We start from the raw sequence: 16287 nt of genomic DNA on the forward strand, positions 1-16287 counted from the left end.
AATATCCAAAATACGCAGCCACATAACAAAACCTCTGACAACACCTCTATCTCCCAATAAACAAGAACATCACTTTTACGTTCCTCACACATGCCTCCAAGGCTCTCCACAATTCAGAACCATAATATCTAAACCACAGCCTCACTTTCCACACACCTGCCAGAGAATTCCTCTCTACCCAGCTCATCCTGGCCTCTGTCTCACAGATCCACAAGAGCAGAACTGGAGTAAGATCCTTCTACTACCTCACTGCCAAGACCTGGAACACCTTGCCCCTCCACCTCAGGCACTCTGCGTCGTTGACCCAATTCAGGAAGGATCTCAAGACCTGGCTTTGAGACTGAACCTCCACACCTACACGGATCAGCAAGCCTCCCTCCCTTCAGCACCTTGAGATCCACACGGCTGCGTAGTCGGGCTATTCAAAACCCTGATTGATTGATTGAGGTTCATTTATGTTCTACTGCTCACCCTCAATTTATAATATGCTGCAAATGGTTGTAACTTCATAAGAATTAAAATGTTAAGATGCCATCAACAACCAAATAGAATTTCGGAGGGAGTTGGGAGGGCCGAGGGGGGAGAAGGGTATTGGTTGCTATTCTCACAGGGTTATCAAGTGGGGTTTAGGACACATACAGCCTGATTCATCATAGACCCGTTTTGCGAGTCTATAATAGCGATTCATAAGGAATCGCTATTACAGACTCGCAAAACGGGATTCATGTAGGAATCGCAAAAAGATTTGTGATTCCTACACAATCCTTATTTGCGATTAGCAAATTGCTAATCGCAAATAAGGACTAACTCCCCATTCATTCCTATGGGCTGAAAGGCCCATAGGAATGAATGGGGAGTATTCCTTATTTGCGATTAGCAATTAACTAATCGCAAATAAGATAGCGATTTAAAGGGTGCCAGGGGTGTCCAAAGGACACCCTGTAGCACCCCCTTAAATGCAAATTGAAACAGGTGTTGCGCACACACATGTCCAAAGGACATGTGTGTGTGCAACATGAAACTTAGAAAAATCCTTTTAAAAGCATTATTCTAATTTCTCGCTATTTACCACAAGGTTTGACCTCGCGGTAAATAGCAGGCCGAAATTGGGAATTCGCAATTTTTTCATGGATGATGAATTGCATTTAAGGAATCTCAAATAGAGATTCCTTAAATGTAATTCCTCGCAAAATTGCGACATAGCTATTACCGATTTTTGCATTTGGGATGATGAATCCCAAATGCAAAAATAGAGCTCGCAAAGGGCCAGATTCTCAGAATCTGGCCCTTTGCGAGCCGATTTCGGCTTGATGAATCAGGCTGATGGAGTGCAATAAAAAGCAATACAGGATCCAGAGCAGCAGGCAGGCTTTGGCTTATGATGTGCATTACCATATTTACCCAACAGGTGGACAGGAAATTGAACCTGAAGGATTATTTTTTCAGTTTTATATCCCATTGTGTTGAATCTTGAGATGAATGTCATACCTTCCTAAAAGCCCTGTGGGTTGTTTTTCACTGTTTTATTGCAAATCAATAACATTTGTTTAGAACAACAAACAATCAACATCCAAATAGAATTAGTGTGGGTACTGCTGTGAAATAGAATGTTTAAGTTATCTTCCCTCATTGTCAGATGAGGCTTTCCGATGTATACAGTGGAGTGTTTAAACTATACACTGTTCAAGCAAGAACCTAATTGTGCATTCATGTGCCCACACTGTGTATCTATTAAACGTTGTATCTTTGCTTTGTGTGGGAACAGAATTAATTATCTTTTTAGGGTCATCAGCAACCAGTGGCAAGGCTGGTTTTGTGTATCTGAGAAAAACTGCACATAAACATGACTTACAGTACCCAAAGCTGTTCATTCGAAATTACACTCAACCTTCTCGTAGGACAGTTTCCAAGTAAGTGATTCAATTTCCAGTTATAGATCAGTCAAAAAATGCTTGGCTTTTGTTTTCTTTTTCCAAGTCAAGAGCAGAAGTCAAGCCTTACCTGGGGTTGATTTTATTGTTGCAGTTATTATTGTAATGGATTTAAATTCTGAGTGAACTTGTAAATTAGGCTGTGTCAATGTGTGTTCCGAGTTGCAGGATCACAATGTAAAGTAAGCGTCTCAAACTTTCCAATAATGGGAGGGTGAGTGTAGGATTGAAATATCAAAATCAGAATGGCACAAACGTTGCTCTCTTAACCAATTCACAATATGTGTAAGTGATCTGAGAAGAATAAAGTATTTTAGTATGTACCTTATATATTAAACACCATTTTAGTTAGATAGGAAAAATAAAAACATTTCTAATGCTTATTCCAGATGTTCAGATGATCTCCCAGGCACTTGGCTTCATAAGTGTTGGTCTTGCAGATAGCTCTCTAGATCATCAGAGTATAACTTCAACTTCCTTCTTCATTTCCAGAAAAGGTTATTCTTTCAGAGAAATTCGTTTTGAGGAATGGTAACCCACTAATCAGACAAAGGAGCTGAAGATCAGGAGACTAACGTTTGTGTTTATATCAGTGCTCTTGGCACAATCCATTTTGAAAAAGCCTACAGTATTTAGAGGCTTTCTTTGATCAGGAAACTTGAGGATTATTATCATATATGTAACGTAACCATGAAAAATGTAACCAAATTTGGAAAATGTTTAATAACATTTATTGAACATGGAAATCAGTTTATAGTCCAGAGGTTAGAAATTCCATATTTTGAACTTTAAATGCTGCACATAATGATATTTTTAGATTGCCAATTTACATCTTAATTTAAATGGAACAAAATATTTGTTTTAATATTGTGATTTATTTAGAGGAATATGACGAATTCAAGTTCTTGTATTGTTCATCCTAATTAAATTGATTAAAAAATAGGAGGGCTTCCATGCAGGGATGGTTTGAGTTTCGGCAAAGGGGGTAGTAAGGAGAGGAAATAGATGAGTGGATGTTAAAAACAGAGGGAGATTATTCTGTTACATGTTGCAGTTGATTGTCAAGGATCTGCTGCTGGTTAATGTCATGTAAAGATGGCTCTGGTTGTATTTCATGCTATATGATTTTAAAGTTTGGAGGCAATAGCATAGGGGATGTGGCCCAGGTTACTGAAGACAAATGCAAGGATGAAAGGAGCAGGTAGGTTGAAGAGATTAGTAACTTTGGATATTTTAAGGATTGCTGAGGGGAATATAAGTAATAGCAGATAAGCTTTGGAGGAAGATGTGTTCAGATTACATTCAGTATCTTTTAGGATATCACAGGAGTTTGGGTGTTGGGCAGGAAATTGAGTGGATGGGTGATGTGATTAGAATGGAGAACAAGACTGATCAAGTGAGAAAGAGGAAAGATGTTGTGTTACAAGAGGCAGTGGTTAGAGGGTTATGCCTTTGTTGCTTACTTTAGTAATTTCTTTTTATAAAGAGGCAAGATTGAATTAGGAACTGGGAAGGGCAACGTGCCTTGAGTTGATAAGTTTCTGACATTCATTAAAACGACATTGTAGTACTTACATTTAATGCTGGAAGAGTTTTGCAAACATTCATTTAGGGTAGGGGTTGAGACAGAGGATATTAGGCTGGGATTCACATAGTGACAGTTTAGGGGAGTAGAGAGAAGGTGACCAAAATGTTCAGAGAGGTATGTATGGCTGTGGTGTTTGGTGTTGATCTGTTGTTTTCAATAATTATTAGCCCTGTGAAATTTTGTCTTTGCAGTTTTCATTTCTTATACAGAAGGGATGCAGGGGCTAGAGGATGAAAAATTCGACTGTGCTCATGTGCTATTCCTTTGTGAAGTCAGTGGTGCTTTGGGAATAACAGATACCTTGCAAAAGGGGAGGGTTGTTTTGACATACTATTGGTGCATCTCTTAGAGGGTGGTTTATTCAAGTTTCTAGGGGAGTGTTATAAATAGAAACTAAGGATTTTACAAAGATATCAATGATTTGCATTGGTAAATGTGTGGTGTGGACCAACTTGACCCAAAGAAGGATGTGACGTGGGATGATAAAGACTCCAGCCCTTGGTAAGGTGAGAATAATTTGAGTTGTTAACATGTGCGGACATGAGGATTGGGAATTGAGAGATTTTCCGAGACAAAGTAATGCATTTATCCTTAGCAAGAAATAAGTTACAATTGCTACTTTTAAAGAAGTAAGTGGTAGATTATCAGGCGAAATATGGAGTTTAGGGAAAGGGCAGTTTTGAGTTATGAAGATACAAGTGGGTCAGGAAACTGGTAAATGTTTTACTGGGAGCTGATGTTAGAGACAAGTTGAGAATTGAAAAAAGAGCCAGCTATATTTCTAAACAAACAAGGCAGCCCTGGAGGTAGAAAGCTTTGGGGTGCATTGAAAATGAGTCACAAGGCTTTGGAGGTGAGAGAAAAAGAATCGTTGGAATTAAAGGGACAAGGACAGGTAGAGGCAGACAGGACTGTTAAGAGTTTGAAAAACTTTCTGAATATTGATTTTCAAGGGTGGTCAAAGTTAGAATTGTCATTGTATGAGGGAGCAGAGAGGATTGTTCTCACCATCTCAACTGATTTCTCCATTTAGGGAACAAATTATTGTCTATGTAAGACTTTTAAAAACATTGCTGGCCATATGTGTCATTCCAAATTGCGATCGTAAATGCCAAATTCACAGAATGTCGGCGTTTGCACTCGCAATTGGGCTTAGTGATATGTATTAATAAAAAACTGCCTCGCAAAATAAGGGATCGCAAAATTTGCGATTCCTATTTTGCAATTGAAATGCAATGTAAGAAGCACAGAAAAAGTGCAGTTTGGCCTTAAGGAATCGCAAATTACCACCAACTTTCAAAGTGCAGTGTGGTGTACATTCATGCCCTTACGGCATGTATGTGCGCCACTTGTGAACCCATGCTTATTTCAGGGGTGCAATAGGGTGTCCTTTGGAAATTACATTCTCAATTTGCGATTCTCTAATTGCTAATCGCAAATTGTGAATGTCTTCCCATTCATTCCTATGTGCCTCTAGGCCCATAGGAATGAATGGGGAGGGTTTCCTTAATTGTGAATCATACTTTGCGATTGTCAATTAAGGAATATGTAGGATTCGCAAATCTTTTTGCACATCCTACATACATCTCGTTTTGCAATCCTCAAATAGCGATTCTTTAAAATTCGCTATTTGAAAATCGCAAAACCAAACTTTCATACATATGCCCCATAGTTATTTGTTTTGACTGTTGCCCCCATATTCAGTATTCATTTCTTGTGTTGTGTTAATCTGGAGGTCTAAATCCTATTAAAAATCAAACAATGTGGAAAACACTGAACCAAAGTTACCACTCCCAGGACTTTATTTCTACACCCATATCCAGTCTAAGCACCACCTGAAAAGCCTGTAAAGATATTAGTGAAATCAGTTTCTTTTTCTCACGTGAATGAGATCTTCTGGAATCCAAAACTCAGTAAAGAGACTCCAGGTGCCCCCAGAGAATGAAGCAAAAATACAAATTGAAGATTACACAACAGCCTTTTGAGGTAGGATGTTCTTCGTATAAATGATCCCACTGTACCACTTGACAGCACCAAAATACTTTCAACGCAATTTCTTTGTAAAGTTGTCAAAGATTTTTGCCCATTGGTCATATGAACTTTAATTAGTCGATGTGAAGCACTGTAAGAGAGAAGACATCAAAAATACAATTCTAGCATGTGAAGCCAATGGGACTCCACAGTGAGGACCAAGAATGCCCAAAAATGAATAAAAGGATTTTATTTTTATTTTGGATCACTAATCAATCCAGCATATAAGCAAACCAAAAATAAGTTCAACAATACAGCAAATAAACTGAAATATCTCAGTAGGTTGAGCCACAATAAAATTAGATACAGAATAGTGACAGCCACAACTCTAAAGGAACAAATTAAAGCAAACAGGTTTTCCTTGAAGAAAATTCCCTTCTCTCTTCTAAACATGAATTAGGTACTGGGATTTCTACCTGAGGTTTCCATTTCGGGAGCAAAGAAGGTACCAGCATTATCAGACTTGAGTAGAAGTCTTGTGAAAAGAAAATGTGTATTTAGCATAAAGCTTCATGCTTGCAAGGTAAGGTAAACCAGAGAGGTCAGTACTTCTCAAAGTCTAAAGGGAAAATGGCATTCTAACTGTGAGACCACAAATTAAAAGTAACAATTGAATCAGAAATATCCTTTTCTCCTTTCACACCACCAGAAGCCAATCAAATTGTTACACGAGAGAGCATCTGAAACATCCCTTCAATTTCCCATTGTATCGAGACTTGGACTGTATTCTCAACCTTGAGCATCTCTCCCTTTTGCTACATGATGAATAGAATGCCTCTTTCAACCAGAAATCTCCACATTCACTGCCAAGTTCCTTCCTACAGGCTGCACTATCAGCAGTCTAACACAAAGAATGTGCTCGCAAGGGAAAATGCATTTCAATTGGGGCCTGCATTCGGACTAAATCAAATGAGCATTTAACCTTAACTTAAATACATGATTATATATCCACATGCTTAGTGTCAAGAATACATTTAAAACATGAGCAAAAGAGTACACGTTTACATGTTTCAATTAAACATTAGTGTACAAGTATGTAATCATTAATCCCAACAATGATTATGTTTCATTAATACATTTAAATGCTTCACACACATTATTGAATTTAAGGCACAAAGTGAATATAATGTCAGATATGAGCATATAATTGCATAAGAATGACATGTAAGGGTGGAGCCTAAATTGCTTTGCGCCACATTCAAAAAAATGATATTCAAATTGAGCCTCCACACACTGTTACTCACTCTGCGACACCCCACTCCCAATGCCCAGCAGTGCCTATGAAGGGGTAGGAGCTCCCTCAAGCTTCATGATGTTGATTAGCTCCATGTGCCTCCTCTGAGGGGGTCATGGTGTGGTCCATTCAGTTGCAAAAATCCTTGGTGCAGCAGGTGGTGAGTTGAATTTTCTGCTTAAGTTCGTTGCAATGGACAGCGTCTGTGCAACTTCCGTTTACCAGAACTAGGAGGAGAGAAAGAATGGAAATAAAAAGTGCAAAAATCTCTCTGATAGACCCAAAGCCAATCCGTTATTACAAACTCTGAATGATTCTCCAGTAGCCAATTAGATGAGATATTTTCTGAAACAATCTCTGGCAGGCAGTCAGGTAACAGAAATGTTGACACCCTCTCCACCAGCCAATTAGATCACAGACACCAAACCACTTTTGGGTAGCTAGTTAGAAGTTGAAAATCATGAACCATTTTTCCATAGCCAGTGAGATCCCTGAGGCTTTAACCACTCCTCAGCAGCAAATCCGATTTTACTACTTTGAGTGACTTTGGTTACTGATTCTAAAGATTCCTTGCTGAACAAATGCATTGCAATCAAAACCCAAATCACAGTCAGGGAGTTTTATGGGTATAATTATTGTGTCATACGAACTGAAATAGGTCAGTGGCAAGAGCACAAGTCATTTCACAACATGCACATATATATACAATGTCCACTAAAATTAAGTTGTGACTTAGGTTTATCAATGACCTTTTTGTGATTTGGCATGGAACTAGGGATGAAGCAGAAATGTTTATGAATAGAATCAATAAGAACGATCTAAATTTAAGATTTACTGCTGAAATTAGTGACACCTGTGTAAATTTCCTAGATACTAAAGTGTATACAAATAATAATACTTTAGAAACGACCCTGTATCGAAAGAAAACTGCAGGAAATTCGGTGTTACACGCCTCTAGTTCACACCCCCGATATCTAGTGAATAGCATTCCTTATGGCGAAATGCTTAGAATCAAGAGTGTTTGCAGCACACATGATGAACTACAGAAGGCCCAACTTCTTAGCAAGGAACGATTTGAAGCAAGAGGCTATTCTAGACAAACAATTGACAATGCCATTGCCAAAACAGCGACAGTAGCCAGGGATGATTTACTGGTTAGCAAAAAAGATAAAGATCGGTATCAAACCCAAGCAGGCGAAGACGATAAAAGCTTTCTTCTTATAATTGGATACAGCAAGCAACATAAGGCAATCCAAAAAATTATTCAGGGGGAATGGCATATACTGCTTAGTGACCCCGTATTAGGACCCCTGCTACCGCAGAGGGCGTCCATTACATACAGTAGAGCTCCCTCAATGAGAGACTGTTTGGTAGTATCTGATCCTGAAATAATAAGCAAACCAATCTGGTACCAAAATTTAAAGGGTTTCAGAAAATGTACAACATGTAAGGCATGTACACATGGGGTCAATATAAAAATGTACTTTAGTCCATTTAAAACAAAACCATACACAATAAATAAAATGTTGACCTGTAAAACGGAATATTCGGTATATGTGCTAACATGCCCATGTGGATTAATCTACACAGGCAGTACCAAGTTACAAGCACATGTTAGAATACTCCAACATCTCCGTGCCATAACTAATATGGACAACACCTATCCGGTGGCTCGACATTTCAAGACATGCCACGGATCCAATAACAAGGGGTTGTCGTACTACCTAATAGATGCACTCCCTCCTAATAGGCGAGGAGGTGATAGGGAGAACAAACTACAAAAGTTGGAGACCAGGTACATTTTATTATTACATTCAAAACACCCCAATGGATTGAATCTAACGGAAGATCTTTACGCTTGTCTAGAATAATGATGACTAATAAAATTCCCCCAAGATATATATGGTATACATAGATGAATTTTAAATTTATTTATTCAAGAATTTTTATGAAAAAAGATTTTTTGTACTGAAGGTTATTTTAAATATTTGTAAATATCTTATGATGTTTTAAAATATTTTTAAATATAAATCAATTTATATATGAAATTTTCTGATAATGTGATTATGAGTTGTAATATCAAGTTATCAAAATGTACAGATATACCAATCTTGGAAACGATTTGTATATTGACATCCTTGAATCCAGTGCACATTTTTTTAAAACCCACTCATCGACTCAAATAGATGTAGATGGTATATGATACGACGTTGATATGGAAGATGCTTGAAACAGATCATGAGATCATACTAGGACATGTTAAAAAAATAATGAAGCGTGAAAGTTTATGTTTGACAATATGGGTACACAGATGATAGTAGTGAGCTTTGATTCATTTGGTCTGTGAGGTAACAAATGGTATTAATAATAGACCAATTGACATGACTTTAATATCACTAGCACATAGCAGCACTATTTAGCAATATTCACTATGACAGAGGACTAACCTCTATTTAATAACACATACAACTGATATAGGGCTATTGTATTTTACAAGGATTTTTTATAATCAAATAATGATGTTTTTTGATCACTAAAAAGGGTTGAAATGTATAATAATGTATTTTACTGATATTTATGCATTAGCCCAAGCCTCAGTACGAGAAAATATATACAAGTTTTGTACAGTTGTCAAACAGCGCAGAAACGACAAGCGCTGAGAGTGTTTTGTCTATTTCCATAGTGAAATTAACTCATGTGATTCACTGAACTAATGCACTGTCACTTTAAAAATGCGTCCCGAGTTTGAACAAACTGTTGAGTGAACAAGCGGCATCCGCGCTGCGAAACGCGTCTCTGACACTTGGGTGAATAAAATTTAACAGCACAAAATTTGGGTCTGTGTCCTGTTTTGCTGGCATCGCGTGAGTAAAGACGTGGCGGCTGTGCAGGATTTCAATATATATATATATATATATATATATATATATATATATATATATATATATATATATATATATATATATATATATATATATATATATATATATATATATATATATATTACCTACTGGCTATCGCCAGTAGGTATATATAGTTAGGATTTATTCCCTATGGGATTTTTGAAAATTCTATGTCTAATAACTTTGGCGTTTGTGGACGGAATCGGCTGAAATTTTCAGGAAAATGGCACATTTTGTTTCTGAGCAGCCCTTGAAAATTTGGGGGGGTTTCATTAAGGGGGGGCCGAGAAAAAAGGGGGGTCCCAAAACGCGTTTTTCCCATGTTAATTTCCATAGGGCGGTTAGACTCACTTTTAGCTCGAACGGCTGAATGGATTTGCACGAAACTTGGCAAAATTGTAGGGAGTTAGCCCGATGTGCCTTTGCTAGGTCTCAATATATGTGCTCCAGTAGTTTTTGAGAAATTAACGTTCAAAACAAGATATATATCTGTAACAGCGCTCCAGGCTGCGCACCGGTTCGCTTACTTTTCGCGAAACGGAACTTTGCGTGCAGAAAGCTGATTGGCTCTCCGGTGTCTGTCAACATTCTAAACAGTCCGGAGCGGCCGCCATCTTATCTCTCGGTAGGATCGAGAGAGAAGAAGAGGTGAAAAACGAAGGGGGAATTTAATGAAAGGGGGCAAGGTATACCCTTCTTGACCCCCTAGGAATGTTGTTGGGGTTATTAAAGGGTCCCGTGGGGAAAATAAAAAAAAAAATGATTTTTCACGGTAGAAGCGCTTCACGGGCCGCAAACTGGGCCGCAAACTGGTAGCGAAACGGGAATTCGCCATTTTGTGCTTCGTTAATTAAATTACTAGGTATAAGGGGGTGCGGGAGACGTATCCTAATCCCCTATGTTTCCTGAGGGTGGCTGAGGAGGCTCATATATGTTGATACATCTCTTCCAGCGGCTGTGCGTGAGCTTTTTTTTTTTTTGCTGCGTGACAGTCCGGAGCGGCCGCCATCTTATCTCTCGGTAGGATCGAGAGAGAAGAAGAGGTGAAAAACGAAGGGGGAATTTAATGAAAGGGGGCAAGGTATACCCCTCTTGACCCCCTAGGAATGTTGTTGGGGTTATTAAAGGGTCCCGTGGGGAAAATAAAAAAAAAAATGATTTTTCACGGTAGAAGCGCTTCACGGGCCGCGAACTGGGCTGCAAACTGGTAGCGAAACGGGAATTCGCCATTTTGTGCATCGTTAATTAAATTACTAGGTATAAGGGGGTGCGGGAGACGTATCCTAATCCCCTATGTTTCCTGAGGGTGGCTGAGGAGGCTCATATATGTTGATACATGTCTTCCAGCGGCTGCGCCATCTTGCCTTTTTTCCAATGCCACAATTTTGTCGTGCACGGCTGCCATTTTAGATGCCAGGCTGGTCCCAGGCTATCACCTACCCCTGCGGATGTAGTTTATGGCCCCAGCTGTAGAGAATCCAGACATGCCAACCCTCCCGATTCAGGCGTGAGACTACTGATTTCAGTGCTAGTCTCCCGCCTCCCGATTTCTGCAAGCAAAAACCCGGGGGCATAATACGAACAACTAGCGATAATTTTTGTCTCTAACTTGTTTAGAGACAAAAATTATCGCCGCACATCGGCGATTTTTATCGCAGATAAACCTTGCTATTATCGCAGAAAAGTCAGCGATATTCATGTATTATCGAGCAAATGCTCTTAGCCATGTTATCCACCTCCCATTGGATAACATGGCTAAGAACTGCTCAGGGCAGGTGTTAGCTTTTGGAGATATTCGCGCTTAGCGCGAATATCTCCAAAAGTTGGTAATAGGAGATAGCGATGTTAGGGACTGTTTCCAGTCGCTAACATCTTGGCACGCCCACTTTGCATGTCATTAGTGATAAGTATCACTGACATGCAAAGCGGGGCCCAAGATGGTTGCTATCTCCTTTTAGCTGTCACTAACTGGTGTTAGCGACAGCTTGGTAATAGGGAGATAATTTTATCTCCGCTTTCATGGCTTTTAAAGCCAAAAAAGCGGAGATAAACCCCCTTGATAATATGCCCCACGATTCCTCGGGGTTTCAGCTGACAGGGCTTGGTATTGTGTTACCTGGTAATTTTTCCAGGAAACGTCAGAGGGTCGATGCAGGGGTTCTAGAAGAGGTGATAAACCATTTAAGCCTCATGAACAAGCGCATGGTCTTTTAAAGATTTGTGAAGTACTCGGGGCGGCGGTGTGTGTGTGCTCTCTTTCAGGAGCGGGCGGGGGGGCACTGCCAGCAACTTGCCAGGTCAGGTAGTGTTGAACACGTGCATCACCCTTTCTCTGCCTGCTATTGCGCTCCATGCTTCGGAAAGGTAAGAAAAAGAACGTGCATTTGAGTTTGAAATGTCCGATCCTGCAGCAGCACACTTCCAAAGCCCACACATGACAATAACCCGATTCAAGGCCCCATTCACCCGTTTAAAAAAAAAATATATAACACTCCAACAAAGTAAGATTATAAAACTTTATTAACTTTTAAATATAATGAACGGAACAAAAACTGTAAAAACATTTAAACATTTTTCACCCAAAAAAGCAACAATGGTCAGAAGCTGTCTTTTGTGCGAATAGTCCCAAGGCAGCACAACGTGCAGAGTTCTGGACGGCACCCAGGTGATGTCGCCTGGGTGCCGCACTGGTTTTGGGATCCTACAATGCTGCTCCGAAAATTGGCGTGGGGCGTCCCGGGTGGTGCGGGGGGAGGCCTCGTCAGTAGCGGTCTGTTGTGCGAATAGTCCCAAGGCAGCAGAACGCGCTGAGATGTTGATGGCACCCAGGTGATGTCCAGTAAACTGCCGCACTGGTTTTGGTATCCTACAATGCTGCTCCGAAAATTGGCGTGGGGCGGCCCGGGGGGGGGGCGTGGGGGAGGCGGCGTGAACGGGCCTCCCCAGGTGGCGGCCATCCAGCTGAGTTGCGCCCGCTCTTGCGGCTACAGCGTCTCGCTCACCATGTTGTTGAGTTGCTCCCACTCTTGCAGTGCAGCGGTAGGCGGCTGCCACATGACTCTTAAAATGGCGGACGGCTCTTCGGTTTTGGGCCTGGTCCACTGAAATGGCCCTGGGACACCTTGGAACTCGGACGCTTGCCTGCTAGGGCTTGGGCTCCATTCTCGAAAAGCGTCCCCTCAGCCGTGAAGATTCTACAAAAGTCTTGGGGGCCCCCGACTCCCGCAGGCTTCCGGTGGGGAGCGGCTGCCATGATTGCTCGCGGAATGACCACGACGGAGCCACGAGATGGTGGTGCTCTCATGCTGACGCCAGCTTCAGTCTGAATGATCCAGAAACAAGGTGGGGCTTTCATCGTTTGGGAAAAAAAAATGTTCTAAACCAATGAAAAGTGTTATTTTTAGGTCATATGACCAAGCCTTCCATCTTTAGGAAACGAAAAGTAAAATGAACCAATGAAAAGTTTTATAAACAAGTCACATGACCTGTTATGCGGGATAGGGCTACAAAAAGCGTAGAAAATCCGTTGGCACGTGAGGCGGCGTCAGTAGCGGACCGATGTGCGAATAGGCCGAAGGCAGCACAACGCGTCGAGATCCGGATGGTACCGAGGTGGTGTCCAGCAAATTGCCGCACTGGTGTGGCCATCCTACAATGCTGCGCCGAAAGACGGCGTGTCCAGCTGAGTTGCGGTCACTCTTGCGGTACAGTGACTCGAACGCGCCGAGATCCGGATGGCACCGAGGTGGTGTCCAGCAAGTTGCCGCACTGGTATGGCCATCCTACAATGCTGCGCCGAAAGACGGCGTGTCCAGCTGAGTTCCGGTCAGTTTTGCGGTACAGTGACTCGAACGCGCCGAGATCCGGATGGCACCGAGGTGGTGTCCAGCAAGTTGCCGCACTGGTGTGGCCATCCTACAATGCTGAGCCGAAAGTCGGCGTGGGGTGCCCCGTTGGCTTATGAGGTGATGTCAGTAGTGGACCGATGTGTGAATAGGTCGGAACCAGCACAAGGCGCCCTCCACTGTTGAGCTTTTTTCAATGCCTGTTTTTTGTTGTTTCCCCTCCATCAAAAACAAAAAAAATATATAAAACTGTGCAAAAATACAAAAAAATGTTTAGAAAAGCAGTGCTTGTAAGACTGTCTGAAGCTCTTTTGCACCTGCTGCAGCTTCACTATTGCCCTGGTGTGGCCAAAGATCGCCCATGACATAGGCGGCCGGCTTCCGAGGTCCGGCGGAACTTTTTTCCTTTTCATTTCTGCTTCTTGTCCCACAATCCGTTTCACCTGAAGACACGACCAGGTTCCTGAATGTGTGCAGGGGGACGCTATTGATTGAATGAAAATGGCGGCTTGACACAAAGCTGACTCAAGCGTTGCTGTTGATGCTATACAGACAAAAATTGGTTTTCAGTTTGTACATTCTTCAGGATTTTTTTTTCCATCCAAGGCTGATTGAGAGTTTGTAGAAAAATGGCTTCAGATTTTCCACATATTACTCTTCAACATTCTTCCTAAATGTAACAATGTGAGACTCACTAGGAGAACGGCTGTTTATCTTTCCTTTCAAAATGCTGCCAACAATATTTTCTGAATGGAAGACACCATCTTGTAGCATAAAGGGCCGAAAGGGGTTCTGGTCTGGCCGATTGTTGGTGGAGACATTTTGACTATATCTTGGACCTGCCCGGCCTCGCCCAAAATGGCGCCGGTATAAATGGGACTCGTAACTCCTTGCCCGCAAATGTATATCTAGAAAATTTTATTGTAAGTGGTCCTGTCTTATTTTAATTACAAAATGTACGTCCACCGATTCCGCAACTGTTAGACACCTTAGTTCTTGCAACCTAATGGCCCGCTCGTTACGTTCCTCTACAGTGTAAATGTCTCCTCATCATATACGATTTCAGTTTGCTCCGTGGCCGGCCCACGTGGTTATAGACCCGTATTTGTATACTGACATTTTCACAATAAAAGTTTTTAAAACAAAACACGGTAGTAGTATTTACATTGGTAAAGTTTTTACTTTTAGTCACTGTTTTCGAATCCGTAAAAGGCAAGTGAAATAAAGCAGTCCAATTACATGACGGATAAAAGGTATAATATGTAGGAACGCAGTAAAAATAAATGGTCAAGGGCAGTTGTGTTTTCCACTCCTGCAACATAAAGTGATCGATAAGAATCTGATAATCAGGGGTATCGGCGACTAAGACAGCAGGCCGAGTCTCTTTTACTCAACGGCTCCGTCATGGAACGAAGAAACGCCCTTTTTCTCGAAAAAGGAATATATTTTACTTGCAGGACAGTTGTACATTTTTCGGGAAAGTACATTAGCCTGGAATATTATAACATATGTTTTAAAAAAAATAATGTTCGAAAACAATAAAAAGCGTAATTTGTAGGTCATATGACCAAGCTTTTCATCATTAAAATAACAAAAGTAAAATGAACCAATGAAAAGTTTTATTAACAAGTCACATGACCTGTTAGGCTTACGTTACGCGCTGCGCGCCGCGCCTCGGATCACTTCCGGGTGCGCTAACGCGGCGTGTCATATAACGCATTACGCGACAACGTAGGTCAAGAATATAGTCAAAATGTCTCCACCAACCAGCGTTCGGAACACAACCCCTTTCAGCAGTCCAAAAAGATCTGTTAAATGACAACAGAGGGGACAGGCAACAAGAACCATCAGTCAAAGAGGGGAGGGCAAGTTCTTCTCTTCCGGGTTATGTTGGGGCGCTACCAGAACTGATCAAATTGGTAGTCTACAGTGTTTCTGGATGTTTCAGACTAAAGCTGGCGTCAACATGAGAGCACTACCATCTCGTAGCTCCGTCGTGGCCATTCCACGAGCAGACATGGCAGCCGCTCCCCACCAGAAGCCTGCGGGAGTCGGGGGCCCCCAAGACTTTTGTAGAATCTTCACGGCTGAGGGGACACTTTCGAGAATGGGACCCAAGCCCTATCAGGGAAGCGTCCGAGTTCAAAGGTGTCCCAGGGCCATTTTAGTGGACCAGGCCCAAAACCGAAGAGCCGGCCGCCATTTTGAGAGTCCTGTGGCAGCCGCCTATCGCTGCACCGCAAGAGCGGGAGCAACTCAACTACATGATGAGCGAGACGCTGTACTCGCAAGAGCGGGCGCTAAACAGCTGAATGGCGGAAGAGGCACAGTGTAGCAAAAGCGGGCGGAATGGCAACTGAAACGGTAAAGGGGCGCCCCACTACAGCGTGTCTTCAGGTCAAACGGATTGTGGGACAAGGTCCAGAATTGAAGAGTCATCAAAAGGCAAAAAGTTCCGCCGGACCCCGGGAGCCGGCCGCCTATGTCGGGGGCGATCTCAGGCTACACCAGTGCTATAAGATTTGGGGAGGGTGTCGGAGCCAAGCGTCTTCTCCGAGTCCATGGCCATCACACTGCCCCTCAGGGGCCTCCGTCAAGCTGTTTAGGAAGGTAACATATCACATTGTTTTCAAATGCAGTCAGGTCCACAAACGACACTCACTTACTTTGAGAATAGTGAAGCTGCAGTAGGTGGAAATAAGCTTCAGACAGTGTTACAAGCACTGCTCAGAACTCTGAACTATGGCACCCAACA

The 16287-nt window shown here is 41.8% G+C and overlaps 1 long non-coding RNA gene across 1 annotated transcript in view; it reads right to left on the reverse strand.

Annotated features, from left to right (window-relative positions):
* Positions 1–5757: 5757 nt before the first annotated feature.
* LOC147748036 (uncharacterized) overlaps positions 5758–16287 on the reverse strand; it is a 154468-nt gene continuing 143938 nt past the window's right edge. Inside the window, exon 3 of the long non-coding RNA XR_015299706.1 lies at positions 5758–7011. This is a non-coding gene — a long non-coding RNA (uncharacterized LOC147748036). The remainder of the gene's footprint in view (positions 7012–16287) is intronic.

The sequence above is a fragment of the Lissotriton vulgaris genome, chromosome 1_1 (genome assembly GCF_964263255.1).
Source record: "Lissotriton vulgaris chromosome 1_1, aLisVul1.2, whole genome shotgun sequence".
In the NCBI taxonomy this organism is placed as follows: domain Eukaryota; kingdom Metazoa; phylum Chordata; class Amphibia; order Caudata; family Salamandridae; genus Lissotriton; species Lissotriton vulgaris.